At 46.1% G+C, this 15,550-nt stretch overlaps 1 protein-coding gene across 1 annotated transcript in view; it reads right to left on the reverse strand.

The window, feature by feature from the left end:
• Positions 1 to 15,550, reverse strand: part of MVB12B (multivesicular body subunit 12B) — a 184,355-nt gene that overhangs the window by 48,266 nt on the left and 120,539 nt on the right. The window lies entirely within an intron of this gene.

The raw sequence follows: 15,550 nt of genomic DNA on the forward strand, positions 1-15,550 counted from the left end.
ATCTTAGTTCCCCGACCAGGGATTGAACCCAGGCCCTGGCAGTGAAACCGCCAAGTCCTAACCACTGGACCGCCAGGGAACTCCCTCGGCAGCTGGCTTTAGAGTCACGCCATCATTTGGAACATCCTGAGCTGGGGCGCGGGAAGGGGCAAAATGGGAACCTGGGCCAACTACGCTGACAGCCTGATTAGCAAAAGCCTGGGTCTTGGCCCAATTCCTTTTTACATAAACAAAACCCACAGTTAAAATTATTATTAATGGTGATGTAATATATGGAGGAATTTACTTAAATGACAAAATTTATTTTAAAAACTTTATAAATGATGTCAGTTTTTATTCAGAGAATCGTTAGTTCTAAAGGTTCACCAACACACGTCACTTTTACGTTACTAGATTTTGTGGGAGAAATTATGTGCTGAAGAGCTGTTTTTAAATTTGGGCATTTGGGAATGTCTTGGGGAATTGTCCCATCAAAACATTTATGGTCTAATTACTGTATTCAGACGAGATGTTCAAGACGACCTGTCAAAGTTCACTATTCTAGAATCACCCATGACCACAAAAACACAACACGGAGCACTAGAAGCACAAAAATCCACCCTCACCCCAATTATTTAGTTGGGTCTTTGTGGGGCTAAAGCATGCAGGGGTTAAAATCAACCATGCCCACACCCCCGGCCACCGCAAACTTGCCCCTACGCTTAGATGGGAAATCCCTTTGGCCATGACCAGGGCCATCACCCCTTTTGCCCAGCACTGGACACTGGCTGTCTCAGTTACCGAGACTGGGGTTCATGGGAGGACCGAGAGCTGTGAACAGTGCCCAAATACAAAACATTTCTTCCAGTAATTAAAAAAAAAAAATCAATTTTGCCCCATGGGGCTCTAGCTGAACAGAAATCAGCCTGCGGGACGCTGGGAAGAGGCTGGGGCGACGTGCTACGTGGTGGTGAGGTAGCTGGTATAACATTTAAGGGAACGAAGTGGGGCAGTCTCAGAACCTTTGTAGTTAAGAGAACCGAGGGGCAGACAAACACATTTTAACAGCCAAGCTCCTCCTTTCACATATGTGTAAAACCTCTGGAATTTCATAGGAAAAAACTATTTCAAAAGCAATCTTTGAAGTCTGAAAATAAAAGCAGAGAGGCAACGTCTCGGTATAGAAGGATGGTTTCAAACTACTGAAGGCACCAAGGGAAGGCGCTAATGGGCAGGGAGTCGCACCAGGTCAGAGCTACACGCTTGCATGTTTATCTCTGGATGCTTGGCCTTGGCTGTACTGACTGCATCTCCTCCTGGCGCAGCTTTTCCATGATGGGACAAGAGACATTCATCTTCTCTATCTCGCTTTGCCCTCTCGGGGCCTGGATGGTGCCTGGGTTGGTAACGCTGATGATCCAAAGAGAAGGCTGGGCCAGGTGTGCACGTATGTGTGTACCTGCGTGTGTGTGCATATGCGCACACGTGTGTGGATGAGAAAGTGGCACAGCGAGAAGAAAGAGACCACTCGAGCCCCACATGTGTGACTACCGACCTCTTCCACGAAGCCCCGGGCACACACAGGGCCCGTGATGTTGGCAACCCAGTTCCTTCACAGTCCGCAGGGACAGATAGAAAACAGTCACGGAAATTTCCAACAGTAGCGTTGACAATAAAACTCCAAACTTGAGAACGTGGCAGGGGCAAATGGGGATGGCCCTCGGGGTGTCTCTGCTGCCCTGGCCAGGTCCCTGGCCACCCCCACTCAGCGCCCCCCGCCGCTGCCAGCACCATTCACGCACCAGGAAGTTCCCACCCTGTGGGCAGGGATGCCGAGGACCAGCTGACCTGGGGAGGGCTCGCAGGGAGGCGGCGCCTTCACGGGGTTTTGTGTCCATGACACTGGCACAGGCAAAAACAGATGCTCAGTGAAAGCCTGCTGCATGGAGGAAATCGGGATTCCATCCTTACGCATCTCACAGCTGACCGGGCACTTCAGCACATCTTCCTTGTGGTCTGTCCCACAATCCCCATTTGACAGAAGATGAGCTGAAGCTGGAAGGTGAGTGACTTGTCCTAGGAGCAGAGCTGTGATGCGAGTCCAGGGCTTTTAAAATGAAGCCACGCTGTCCTGCAGCCAACCCCCCGCCCCCCCGCCCAATGCTAGCAGGTCACTCGTCCCAGAGAAAGAGCTGCACCGCGGCCTGCAGAGAGGCCTGGAGTGCTACGTGCTTCACGGTGCTTTTATTTTGGCCTCAGTCGGCACCTACCCTTGAACTTCTCTTCCTTCCTCCCTCCTATGATATTTCAATTACTATTTCAATTATTATTGCAAGCACTTCGGCCAAAAAGCTCACCCCAACCCCAAATCACTGCACCCCAAACACACAGGTCTGAGAGAGCCCACGCGTGGCGGAAGAGGGTTCTGACAGCTCTGCCCTTCTCTGGCTGAAACCCTTTTTGCCTATTCACCAGCACAGAGGCTGACAGCTCCCCTGTTATTTCCAGCAATATTTGGAATAGAACCAATTTCCAGGACAGCCAAACCACCTGGAGGCCCCATGAAATTCGTTACTGCGGTTGTCCCCAAATCACCACACAGACTGCGCTCCGTGGGGGACACGTCTCCCCAGCCCCAGGCCCACGTGCACAGCAGAGCTGTGCCGCCTCCTGAGGGAGAGCCCCTGGCCGGGGCAGGGCCGCCTTCTCTGCCTTTTACGGCCCAGAATCAAGCAGTGACTGATGGGGAGCAGAGCTTCAGGGTTTAATAAACGACTGGCTGAAAGGCCTACACTCAACACCAGCAACAACGCAAATTCTACTCGAGAGCCCCGGTCGTGTGCAGGTGTGCACCTGCGTGTATGCACGCGGCCACACGAGCACACAGCTTCATGGGCACACACGACATGAAGACCCTCCCGGGCACTCTGTAACCTCTCTCCTTCCTTCATCTTCCAGAGGAAAACGAGGCACCTCATTTCGAACGTCTGCACAAGGCTTTGACGAGCTGCCCTGCTCCCCTGTGCACAGGGGCTGAGGGAACGGGATTTCTTGTACAAACCGTCACACGAGCGGTAGGCGGGTCCGAGGAGTGAAGCAGCGTGACTCTCATCACCGCCAAGCCCGGGACATTCCAGGTGGCTCCAGTTAGCCAACCGGCCTGGCATTTACACAGAGTGAGCTCAGCAAACAGCTCGGGACGATCACACGGTTCACCTAAGTTGCTTTTCACTGCTTACCTGTGACCAGAGGCTGTGCGAACGGCGTATCTTTAAAGTTAAATCAGAAAGACAGATACATCAGGTATCTGTGCGTAAGTCAGGTGCATCCTGGGCGCCCAGCCAGGCCCTGAGCGTTTTCTCTTCCCGTCTCTGGAAGGCAGGGGCGAGGGCAGTCCCACCTCGACCTCCCAGGCCTGCTTCTCTGAGAGCCCTGCTGTGGCCTGGCGCCCGGGCCCCTCCTCAGGGCACCGAAGGACCTACAGGTGCAGCCAGCCCTCAGGGTCATCCCCTCGGCAGGGTCCCACCGTGCGGCCCCGATGGCTCTTCCTCGCTGCCGCCCCCAGCCCACGCTCTGCTCCCACTGTGGGCCAGGCCATTCACCTCGTTGAATCCTCACTGTATTCTCTGAGGACGCTTTTCGTGCCTCCCTTTCTGTTTCTACAGCTGAGGAAACTGAGGCCCAGATGGTGAGGGGCCTGCCTCCTGATCACAGTCTGGGGTGAAAGGCAGAGCTGGGGGAGACTCGACCCCCTGGGCCCCTTGCACCTCCTCTGACCCCTACCCTTCCAGTGATGCGAAGATGTCACCAGCGAGGAGCTAGGCCACAACCTGGGGTGGAACAGAGGCCTGACGGTCCAGACGCCCCTACCGTAGTGTCTCGCATTTCAGGCTGCAGAGAGTGGCTGGTCTGCACCCACAGGCCCGCAAGACGCTCCTGGGATCCTGCAGCTGCCCTAGTGACCTCAGTCCCGGGTGCCAGCCCCGAGTAAGGGGCAACTGCCCTTTCAGCCTCCACCACACACTGGACACTGGAGTGTGGCGACTGAGTAGCTGCTGGACCAGCCTGCCTGAGCTGTGTGACTATGGGTAAGTTAACTAAGCTCTCTGTGCTTTCATTTCTGCATCTGTAAGCTGGGATTAATGATACCTACACCCCTTAGGGCTGTTAGGAGTAGAGAAATGGTTTGGGTAAAGCACTCAGAATAGGGGCCGACACTTCATAAATGCTAGGTAAGTATCTGTTCTTGTTATTATTATTCACTTCCCAAACATGAAAGAAAATGACCAACGTCTATTCTGGAAACGCTCCGTCGCTGTGCCCTCCCCCCAACCTACAAAAACCAGTTTCCTGTAAATAATCCTCACACAGGGAGGGCACAGGACAGGGAGGGGGGCGTCCCTGATCCACGAGGCTGCTGTGACATGACAAATAAGCCGCAGGCTGACAATGTCTCCAAGACATATTGGAGTTTACTTTGTCGTTTGGGCTTGCCATCTGTGCCACACCGCCGGGGGCCGGCTTCCCAGGCTGCTCTGGGAGCACGTGGGAGAGTCCACCAGTCCCTGGACAGATCTGCAAGCTCAGCAGGCCATCAGTTAGGCAGCCTAATGAGAGGAAATGGAATTTCCCCACCACCTCCCTGGGAGCCAGGCCTTCCTTCCCAGGGAGGGCCTGGGGTCCTGGCTCTACACAAGGCAGGTAACCTGCAGCGCTCATCACCTAGTGGGCCTGCCTGCCTGGGCCGCTCTGCTGCCACTGTGCCGTGGCGCAGGTTGTCAGCCGGAGGGGAGACCGAAAGGCGGTATGAACTTGACCGCAGAGCCCTCGCAGTCAAAGCTATAAACACCAGGAGGCTGGGGGTACAAAGACTGACAAGGCCGAGCACTTTCCTCATGGAGTATCCAGTCCAGGAAACGAGAAGGAAACCTGAAACCAAGAGGAGATGGAGAAAGGCTGCGGCGAAATTCTGCAGAAGGCACCACGAACGCACCCTGGGGCACCGTCGTGATTTACTGTCTGACCCTGGGAAACCCACTAACCTCTCTGAACCTCTGTGCCTCATTTATAAAATGGGAATAACTGTTAAATAAATTCCTGTAGCAAAGCAATTTCACTCAATGAATAGTATTATTCCTGAAACCAAACAGAAGCGTGTCACTTGCTCCTCCGTGGGACGGCTGGTCCAAGGAGAGGCGGAGCCAGTCCTTCGCAGTGTGGGTGACGATGCAGCCGTCATCCCAGCCCGGGCACAGCTGCCCACAGGGCTCAGGGCTTACTGGGCCCAGGCCAGGCCTTCCAGGTTCAGAAGATTCTGGGGTCTGAGGGCAGGAAAGGTAGGAAGTGTCTAAATCTGCCCCAGTTATAGGCTGTCTTCACTCTTAACCATGAAGGATGAGCCTCTGCCTTCCCGTGGAAATGAGCCTTGGCGAGGAGGCGCTGGGGCACGTCCACTCTCATCCGAAACCACGCTAACGACAGGAAGCCAGGGAGGCTGTGCCTGTCTGTCAGACACCCAGCCTGAGAGAGAGCACCCGCAGCTCTCTGGGGCCGTGCCCACCTGCCAGGCTCACTCTGGACGTGGCGCTGTGCGCCTGTGGCCGCCGAGCCTTCTTCAAGGACATATCCACAAGCTGACGAACACGTCTGATTCCCAGCGTCTGATTCGAACGTTTCTGGTGGTGGGTCACAGCAGTGTGGTGGGCGGTACACGCTGAGCACCTGCCCACCGTCCCCAGGGTCTGCCAGGCACTGTGTGTGTCACCTACCACACCTGGCCCCCAGGCTGGGCTCTCAGGAGTTCCTCAGTGACTGCTTGCTGAATGAGTGGATGGCTCCGTGAATTCTCACGGCCCGAGTGTGACACGGGTGCAGGGAGCCCTGCGAGCCTGAATGAGAGCAGCCGCAGTTACTGGACGGCGGGGGTCTCCAAAGCCCCCGTGCTCTGCCCTACCCAGCCCCCGCCCCGCGCCTGGTATTCCTGTGTGTGTCCCTGGAGTATCGCCAGGGAATGTGCAAGGCTTCAATAGCACTTCCGATGATCAAAGTTTTAGAGTAAGGGTCTTAAAGTAATTTTTGAAAGATGAAATAGCTGCTGTTTCATGTTGCTCTCTAAGAACAGAATAGCCAGTAGCAGCAATGAGCCCCTTTAGTAACAAGGTAACTATGTGGCAGAGAAAGACTGAGCAGGGCTAGACTTGGTACCATGTGCCAGGGATGGGAGACTCTGAGAGCAGAGTTCCTGTCCACAAGGAGTGGACAAAGCCGATGCAGGGCAGCTGACGTTCACGTGAAGGACACTTGAGAGACCGTGCTCACGCCTGGGTACAAAGGTGGGCTGGACGCACTTGTAGGAGGAACCAGGGGGCAACAGGAGTCACCAGGGATAAATGGCTTCTGGGAAGAGCTGGGGCTAGGGCGCAGGGCAGGGGCTGGGGAGGACGTGGAGGGGACAGGAAGGCTCTCTGGGACAGGAGGAAGCCCAAAGCGAGGCCCCTGTGGGCAGCGCCCTGCGGAGCCTTACCGCCAGAGCAGAGGGAAGAGTGACCAGGCCCACAGCCTCAGGGCCCGTGCTAAGAACTTGAGAGCCAACGTGGGACAAGAACATTATAGAACTTAAGGCCCCAAACACAAACTGGAACAAAAAGGGGGCATTTTATTTTCATGAAAGGTAAAATGCACAGTCATAAACCTTCACGGCCTGAATAACACCACTTTGAAACAAACAAAACCGATGATCGAAATGATAATGACACAAGAAGAAATTAAAAAAACAATAAACGCTACCACCTTTGGTCAAACATGATGGATGGATTGATACATGCATATGGATATAGATCCATTCTTCCTATTTGATTAAAGAACGGTAGTGTGTACGTCAAACACTGTGCCTCACAGAAAGGAGACATAGTTTCAAGTGACGATGGAACATTTACTAAAACTGTTCATGTACTAGATGACAAAGAAAGACCCAATAAATGTGAAAAAATAAAAAAATTATAGAGGTCATATTCTCTGACCACCATGCAATAAAATTAGAAATTAACTAAACAAAATCCCAATCACTCAGAAAAAAGAGTTTCCTATTATTTAAGTCAAAGAGGCAGTCAAAACTAAAATTATGTATTTATAAATGGGAGTACTATATATCACACTACCATCAAAGCAATACACAAGAATATTTATATAGAGATACACCAGAAATACATCTACGCGTGGAACAACTCCTACGGAGCACCTACTGAACGCTGGCAGAAGACCTCAGACCTCCCAAAAGGCAAGGAACCCCCCACGTACCTGGTTAGGGCAAAAGAAAAAACTAAACAGAGACAAAAGGATAGGGACGGGTCCTGCACCAGCGGGAGGGAGCTGTGAAGGAGGAAAAGTGTCCACACACTAGGAAGCCCCTTCGCGGGTGGAGACTTCGGGAGGCGGAGTGGGGGAGCTTGGGAGCCGCGGAGGAGAGCACAGCAACAGGGGTGCGGAGGGCAAAGCGGACAGATTCCAGTGCAGAGGATCGGGCCGACCGGAACTCGCCAGCCGAGAGGCTTGTCTGCTCGCCCGCCGGGGCGGGCGGGACTGGGAGCTGAGGCTCCGGCTTTTGTCGGAGCGCCGGGAGAGGACTGAGGTTGGCGGCGTGAACACAGCCTGCAGGGCGTTAGTGCACCGCAGCTAGCCGGGAGAGAGTCCGGGGAGGAGTCTGGACCTGCCGAAGAGGCAAGAGACTTTTACGTCCCTCTTTGTTTCCTGGTGCACGAGGAGAGGGGATTAAGAACGCTGCTTGAGAGAGCTCCAGGGACGGGCGCTAGCCGCGGCTGGAAGTGCGGAGCCCAGAGACATACATGAGACGCTAGGGCCGCTGCTGCCGCCACCAGGAGGCCTGTGTGCGAACACAGGTCACTAGCCACACGCCCTTCCGGGGAGCCTGTGCAGCCCGCCACTGCCGGGGTCCCGGGATCCAGGGACAACTCCCCCGGGAGAACGCACGGCGCGCATCAGGCTGCAACCTCTGCCGCTGCAGGCCCGCCCCACATTCCGTGACCCTCCCTACCCCCCGGCCTGAGTGAGCCAGAGCCTCCGAAACAGCGGCTCCTTTAACCCCGTCCTGTCTGAGCAAAGAACAGACGCCCTCCGGCGACCTACACGCACAGGCGGGGCCAAATCCAAAGCTGAGCCCCTGGGAACTGTAAGAACAAAGAAGAGAAAGGGAAATCTCTCCCAGCAGCCTCAGAAGCAGCGGATTAAAGCTCCACAATCAACTTGATATACCCTGCATCTGTGGAATACCTGAATAGACAAGGAATCATCCCAAATTAAGGAGCCCTGTGGATGAAAGGCTCTTGGGGCTGCAGCCAGGAGTCAGTGCTGTGCCTCTGAGGTGGGAGAACCAACTTCAGGACACTGGTCCACAAGATGCCTCCCAGCTGCACATAATATCAAACAGCAAAAATCTCCGAGAGATCTCCATCTCAACGCCAGCACCCAGCTTCACTCAACGACCAGCAAGCTACAGTGCTGGACATCCTATGCCAAACAACTAGCAAGACAGGAACACAACTCCACCCATTAGCAGAGAGGCTGCCCAAAATCATAATAAGTCTACAGACACCCCAAAACACATCACCAGACGTGGACCTGCCCACCAGAAAGACAAGATCCAGCCTCATCCACCAGAACACAGGCCCTAGTCCCCTCCACTAGGAAGCCTACACAACCCACTGAACCAACCTTAGCCACTGGGGACAGACACAAAAAACAACAGGAACTACGAACCTTCAGCCTGCAAAAAAGGAGACCCCAAACACAGTAAGATAAGCAAAATGAAAAGACAGAAAAACACACCGCAGATGAAGGAGCAAGATAAAAACCCACCAGACCTAACAAATGAAGAGGAAATAGGCAGTCTACCTGAAAAAGAATTCAGAATAATGATAGTAAGGTTGATCCGAAATCTTGGAGATAGAATGGACAATAGAATGGACAAAATGCAAGAATCAGTTAACAAGGACCTAGAAGAACTAAAGATGAAACAAGCAATGATGAACAACACAATAAATGAAATTAAAAGTACTCTAGATGGGATCAATAGCAGAATAACTGAGGCAGAAGAACGGATAAGTGACCTGGAAGATAAAATAGTGGAAATAACTAATGCAGAGCAGAATAAAGAAAAAAGAATGAAAAGAACTGAGGACAGTCTCAGAGACCTCTGGGACAACATTAAACACACCAACATTCGAATTATAGGGGTTCCAGAAGAAGAAGAGAAAAAGAAAGGGACTGAGAAAATATTTGAAGAGATTATAGTTGAAAACTTCCCTAATATAGGAAAGGAAATAGTTAATCAAGTCCAGGAAGCACAGAGAGTCCCATACAGGATAAATCCAAGGAGAAATACGCCAAGACACATATTAATCAAACTATCAAAAATTAAATACAAAGAAAACATATTAAAAGCAGCAAGGGAAAAACAACAAATAACACATAAGGGAATCCCCATAAGGTTAACAGCTGATCTCTCAGCAGAAACCCTACAAGCCAGAAGGGAGTGGCAGGACATACTGAAAGTGATGAAGGAGAAAAACCTGCAGCCAAGACTACTCTACCCAGCAAGGATCTCATTCAGATTTGATGGAGAAATTAAAACCTTTACAGACAAGCAAAAGCTGAGAGAGTTCAGCACCACCAAACCAGCTTTACAACAAATGCTAAAGGATCTTCTCTAGGCAAGAAACACAAGAGAAGGAAAAGACCTATAATAACGAACCCAAAACAATTTAGAAAATGGTAATAGGAACACACATATCGATAATTACCTTAAATGTAAATGGACTAAATGCTCCCACCAAAAGACACAGATTAGCTGAATGGATACAAAAACAAGACCCATCTATATGCTGTCTACAAGAGACCCACTTCAGACCTAGAGACACATACAGACTGAAAGTAAGGGGATGGAAAAAGATATTCCATGCAAATGGAAACCAAAAGAAAGCTGGAGTAGCAATTCTCATATCAGACAAAATAGACTTTAAAATAAAGACTATTACAAGGGACAAAGAAGGACACTACATAATGATCAAGGGATCGATCCAAGAAGAAGATATAACAATTGTAAATATTTATGCACCCAACATAGGAGCACCTCAATACATAAGGCAAATACTAACAGCCATAAAAGGGGAAATCGACAGTAACACATTCATAGTAGGGGACTTTAACACCCCACTTTCACCCATGGACAGATCATCCAAAATGAAAATAAATAAGGAAACACAAGCTTTAAATGATACATTAAACAAGATGGACTTAATTGATATTTATAGGACACTCCATCCAAAAACAACAGAATACACATTTTTCTCAAGTGCCCATGGAACATTCTCCAGGATAGATCATATCTTAGGTCACAAATCAAGCCTTGGTAAATTTAAGAAAATTGAAATTGTATCAAGTATCTTTTCTGACCACAACGCCATGAGACTAGATATCAATTACAGGAAAATATCTGTAAAAAATACAAACACATGGAGGCTAAACAATACACTACTTAATAATGAAGTGATCACTGAAGAAATCAAAGAGGAAATCAAAAAATACCTAGAAACAAATGACAATGGAGACACAACGACCCAAAACCTATGGGATGCAGCAAAAGCAGTTCTAAGGGGGAAGTTTATAGCAATACAAGCCCACCTTAAGAAGCAGGAAACATCTCGAATAAACAACCTAACCTTGCACCTCAAGCAATTAGAGAAAGAAGAACAAAAAAACCCCAAAGTTAGCAGGAGGAAAGAAATCATAAAAATCAGATCAGAAATAAATGAAAAAGAAATGAAGGAAACGATAGCAAAGATCAATAAAACTAAAAGCTGGTTCTTTGAAAGGATAAACAAAATTGATAAACCATTAGCTAGACTCATCAAGAAAAAAAGGGAGAAGACTCAAATCAATAGAATTAGAAATGAAAAAGGAGAAGTAACAACTGACACTGCAGAAATACAAAAGATCATGAGAGATTACTACAAGCAACTCTATGCCAATAAAATGGACAACCTGGAAGAAATGGACAAATTCTTAGAAAGGCACAACCTGCCAAGACTGAATCAGGAAGAAATAGAAAATATGAACAGACCAATCACAAGCACTGAAATTGAAACTGTGATTAAAAATCTTCCAACAAGCAAAAGCCCAGGACCAGATGGCTTCACAGGCGAATTCTATCAAACATTTAGAGAAGAGCTATCACCTATCCTTCTCAGACTCTTCCAAAATATAGCAGAGGGAGGAACACTCCCCAACTCATTCTACAAGGCCACCATCACCCTGATACCAAAACCAGACAAGGATGTCACAAAGAAAGAAAACTACAGGCCAATATCACTGATGAACATAGATGCAAAGATCCTCAACAAAATACTAGCAAACAGAATCCAACAGCACATTAAACGGATCATACACCATGATCAAGTGGGGTTTATTCCAGGAATGCAAGGATTCTTCAATATACGCAAATCAATCAACGTGATACACCATATTAACAAATTGAAGGAGAAAAACCATATGATCATCTCAATAGATGCAGAGAAAGCTTTTGACAAAATTCAACACCCATTTATGATAAAAACCCTGCAGAAAGTAGGCATAGAGGGAACTTTCCTCAACATAATAAAGGCCATATATGACAAACCCACAGCCAACATCGTCCTCAATGGTGAAAAACTGAAAGCATTTCCACTAAGATCAGGAACAAGACAAGGTTGCCCACTCTCACCACTCTTATTCAACATAGTTTTGGAAGTTTTAGCCACAGCAATCAGAGAAGAAAAGGAAATAAAAGGAATCCAAATTGGAAAAGAAGAAGTAAAGCTGTCACTGTTTGCAGATGACATGATCCTATACATAGAGAATCCTAAAGATGCTACCAGAAAACTACTAGAGCTAATCAATGAATTTGGTAAAGTAGCAGGATACAAAATTAATGCACAGAAATCTCTGGCATTCCTATACACTAAGGATGAAAAATCTGAAAGTGAAATCAAGAAAACACTCCCGTTTACCATTGCAACAAAAAGAATAAAATACCTAGGAATAAACCTACCTAAGGAGACAAAAGACCTGTATGCAGAAAATTATAAGACACTGATGAAAGAAATTAAAAATGATACAAATAGATGGAGAGATATACCATGTTCTTGGATTGGAAGAATCAACATTGTGAAAATGACTCTACTACCCAAAGCAATCTACAGATTCAATGCAATCCCTATCAAACTACCACTGGCATTTTTCACAGAACTAGAACAAAAAATTTCACAATTTGTATGGAAACACAAAAGACCCCGAATAGCCAAAGCAATCTTGAGAACGAAAAATGGAGCTGGAGGAATCAGGCTTCCTGACTTCAGACTATACTACAAAGCTACAGTAATCAAGACAGTATGGTACTGGCACAAAAACAGAAATATAGATCAATGGAACAGGATAGAAAGCCCGGAGATAAACCCACGCACATATGGTCACCTTATTTTTGACAAAGGAGGCAGAAATGTACAGTGGAGAAAGGACAGCCTATTCAATAAGTGGTGCTGGGAAAACTGGACAGCTACATGTAAAAGTATGAGATTAGATCACTCCCTAACACCATACACAAAAATAAGCTCAAAATGGATTAAAGACCTAAATGTAAGGCCAGAAACTATCAAACTCTTAGAGGAAAACATAGGCAGAACACTCTATGACATAAATCACAGCAAGGTCCTTTTTGACCCACCTCCTAGAGAAATGGAAATAAAAACAAAAGTAAACAAATGGGACCTAATGAAACTTAAAAGCTTTTGCACAGCAAAGGAAACCATAAAGAAGACAAAAAGACAACCCTCAGAATGGGAGAAAATATTTGCAAATGAAGCAACTGACAAAGGATTAATCTCCAAAATTTATAAGCAGCTCATGCAGCTTAATAACAAAAAAACAAACAACCCAATCCAAAAATGGGCAGAAGACCTAAATAGACATTTCTCCAAAGAAGATATACAGAGTGCCAACAAACACATGAAAGAATGCTCAACATCACTAATCATTAGAGAAATGCAAATCAAAACGACAATGAGATATCATCTCACACCAGTCAGAATGGCCATCATCAAAAAATCTAGAAACAATAAATGCTGGAGAGGGTGTGGAGAAAAGGGAACCCTCTTACACTGTTGGTGGGAATGTAAATTGATACAGCCACTATGGAGAACAGTATGGAGGTTCCTTAAAAAGCTACCAATAGAACTACCATATGACCCAGCAATCCCACTACTGGGCATATACCCTGAGAAAACCATAATTCAAAAAGAGTCATGTACCAAAATGTTCATTGCAGCTCTATTTACAATAGCCCAGAGATGGAAACAACCTAAGTGTCCATCATCGGATGAATGGATAAAGAAGATGTGGCACATATATACAATGGAATATTACTCAGCCATAAAAAGAGACGAAATTGAGCTATTTGTAATGAGGTGGATAGACCTAGAGTCTGTCATACAGAGTGAAGTAAGTCAGAAAGAGAGAGACAAATACCGTATGCTAACACATATATATGGAATTTAAGACAAAAAAAATGTCATGAAAAACCTAGGGGTGAAACAGGAATAAAGACACAGACTTACTAGAGAATGGACTTGAGGCTATGGGGAGGGGGAAGGGTAAACGGTGACAAAGCGATAAAGAGGCATGGACATATACACACTACCAAACGTAAGGTAGATAGCTAGTGGGAAGCAGCCGCATAGCACAGGGAGATCAGCTCGGTGCTTTGTGACCGCCTGGAGAGGTGGGATAGGGAGGGTGGGAGGGAGGGAGACGCAAGCGGGAAGAGATATGGGAACATATGTATATATATAACTGATTCATTTTGTTGTGAAGCTGAAACTAACATACCATTGTAAAGCAATTATACTCCAATAAAGATGTTTAAAAAAAAAAAAAGAATATTTATATAGCTTTAAATACTTTTTACAAAAAATCAAAAAGAACTGAAAAAAAATGAGGTGACCTTTCAACCCAAGAAGCTATATAAAAAACCCAGAATAGGCCATAAGAAAGCAGAAAAAAGGAACTAATAAAAATAAAACTAAATGATGAAATGTAAAGCAAAATCCTAATGCCTTTATAAGCAAATAAAAAACTGGTTACTTGAAAAGATAAATAAAACAAATCTTTAGCAAGGATGACTAAGAAAAGGGAAGAAAAAAAGCCCATTTGTGATATATATGACCACAGGTATGCTACTTTTAAAATCAAAATAAACTCTTAGGTGCAATTTTGTACCACTAAACTTTAACATTTAGGTGAAAGGGCTGATTTTTCTTTCAAAGAAAATGTAAATGACAAAACTGACCAAAAAAAGCAGAAAGCCTGAAAAAAAATCACTGTGAAAGAAATTGAAATTGTTGTCCTTCCTCCCGAAGTACCCCTGGCTCCCCCAAATGCTTCCAACTCCATTTAGTTTTTACAGGGTATTGTTTTTTCATTTTCGTTTTCCCCCCAAGAATAGAAATTAAAATATTTTAAAAATATTCTTTTATTTGAAAGAAAAAACTGATTCTTAGATCACTCAAAAATATCTTAATAAGCATAAACCCAACCTCACATATAAAATACCAAAATCCTAACTTAAATAACAGCAGCTCAAATCTAGTGCCATAAAGAATAATGCACCATAGTAAAATAAGATTTATTTCAGAAATATAGCAATAATTTTCTAAATGCTAAATCATCAAAATAAAAGGATTCATATCAATAAATTAAATGAGTATTAATACAATAATACATGGATAGATTCTGAAGTTATTTTTATATGAACTTGAAATTAGCATCTGAATTAAAAAAACAAAAACAAAAACTGGGACTTCCCTGGCATTCCAGGAGTTAAGACTCCGCACTTCCAATGCAGGGGGTGCAGGTTCAATCCTTGGTCAGGGAACTAAGATCCCACATGCCGCCGTGCGGTGAGGCCAACAAAAAAAAAAAACCCAAACAAAAAACAAACGAAAAGTTAAAAAAAGAAAACCTCCCAGGAAAATAGAAATAGAAGAATCATTCCTTTAGTATGATCAACCTCTCTTTCTTAAATTACTAGCCTACCTTAAACCTGACTGCAGGACACTAGAAACATCTTCACTGAGGTCGGGAACCAGATAAGAATGCAAGCTATTGCTACTATCATTTGCTGCTTTGGATATTCTGGCCAATGATATAAAGCAAGAAAAAGAAATGAGGTATAAATATTATTGAAGAGACAAAATCATATTTGCAGATGACATTGTTGTCTACAGAGAAAACCCAAGTAATCAGTTGGAAGCTACTGGAAATAACAAGCAAACAGAGAGGTGGCCAGTTACAAAATGAATATTCAAAAACCAACAGTAGCTTTTAAAATATATATAAGCAATCCCCAGTTAAAACATAATGGACAAAGCAACACCAACAACAAATTTAAAACCTAGGAATTAGATAATCAGGAAGAAAACTGTAATACTTTACTGCATGATATAAAAGAACATTTGAATGGATGGAG

The sequence above is a fragment of the Grampus griseus genome (genome assembly GCF_964374135.1).
Source record: "Grampus griseus genome assembly, chromosome: 6".
NCBI lineage: Eukaryota > Metazoa > Chordata > Mammalia > Artiodactyla > Delphinidae > Grampus > Grampus griseus.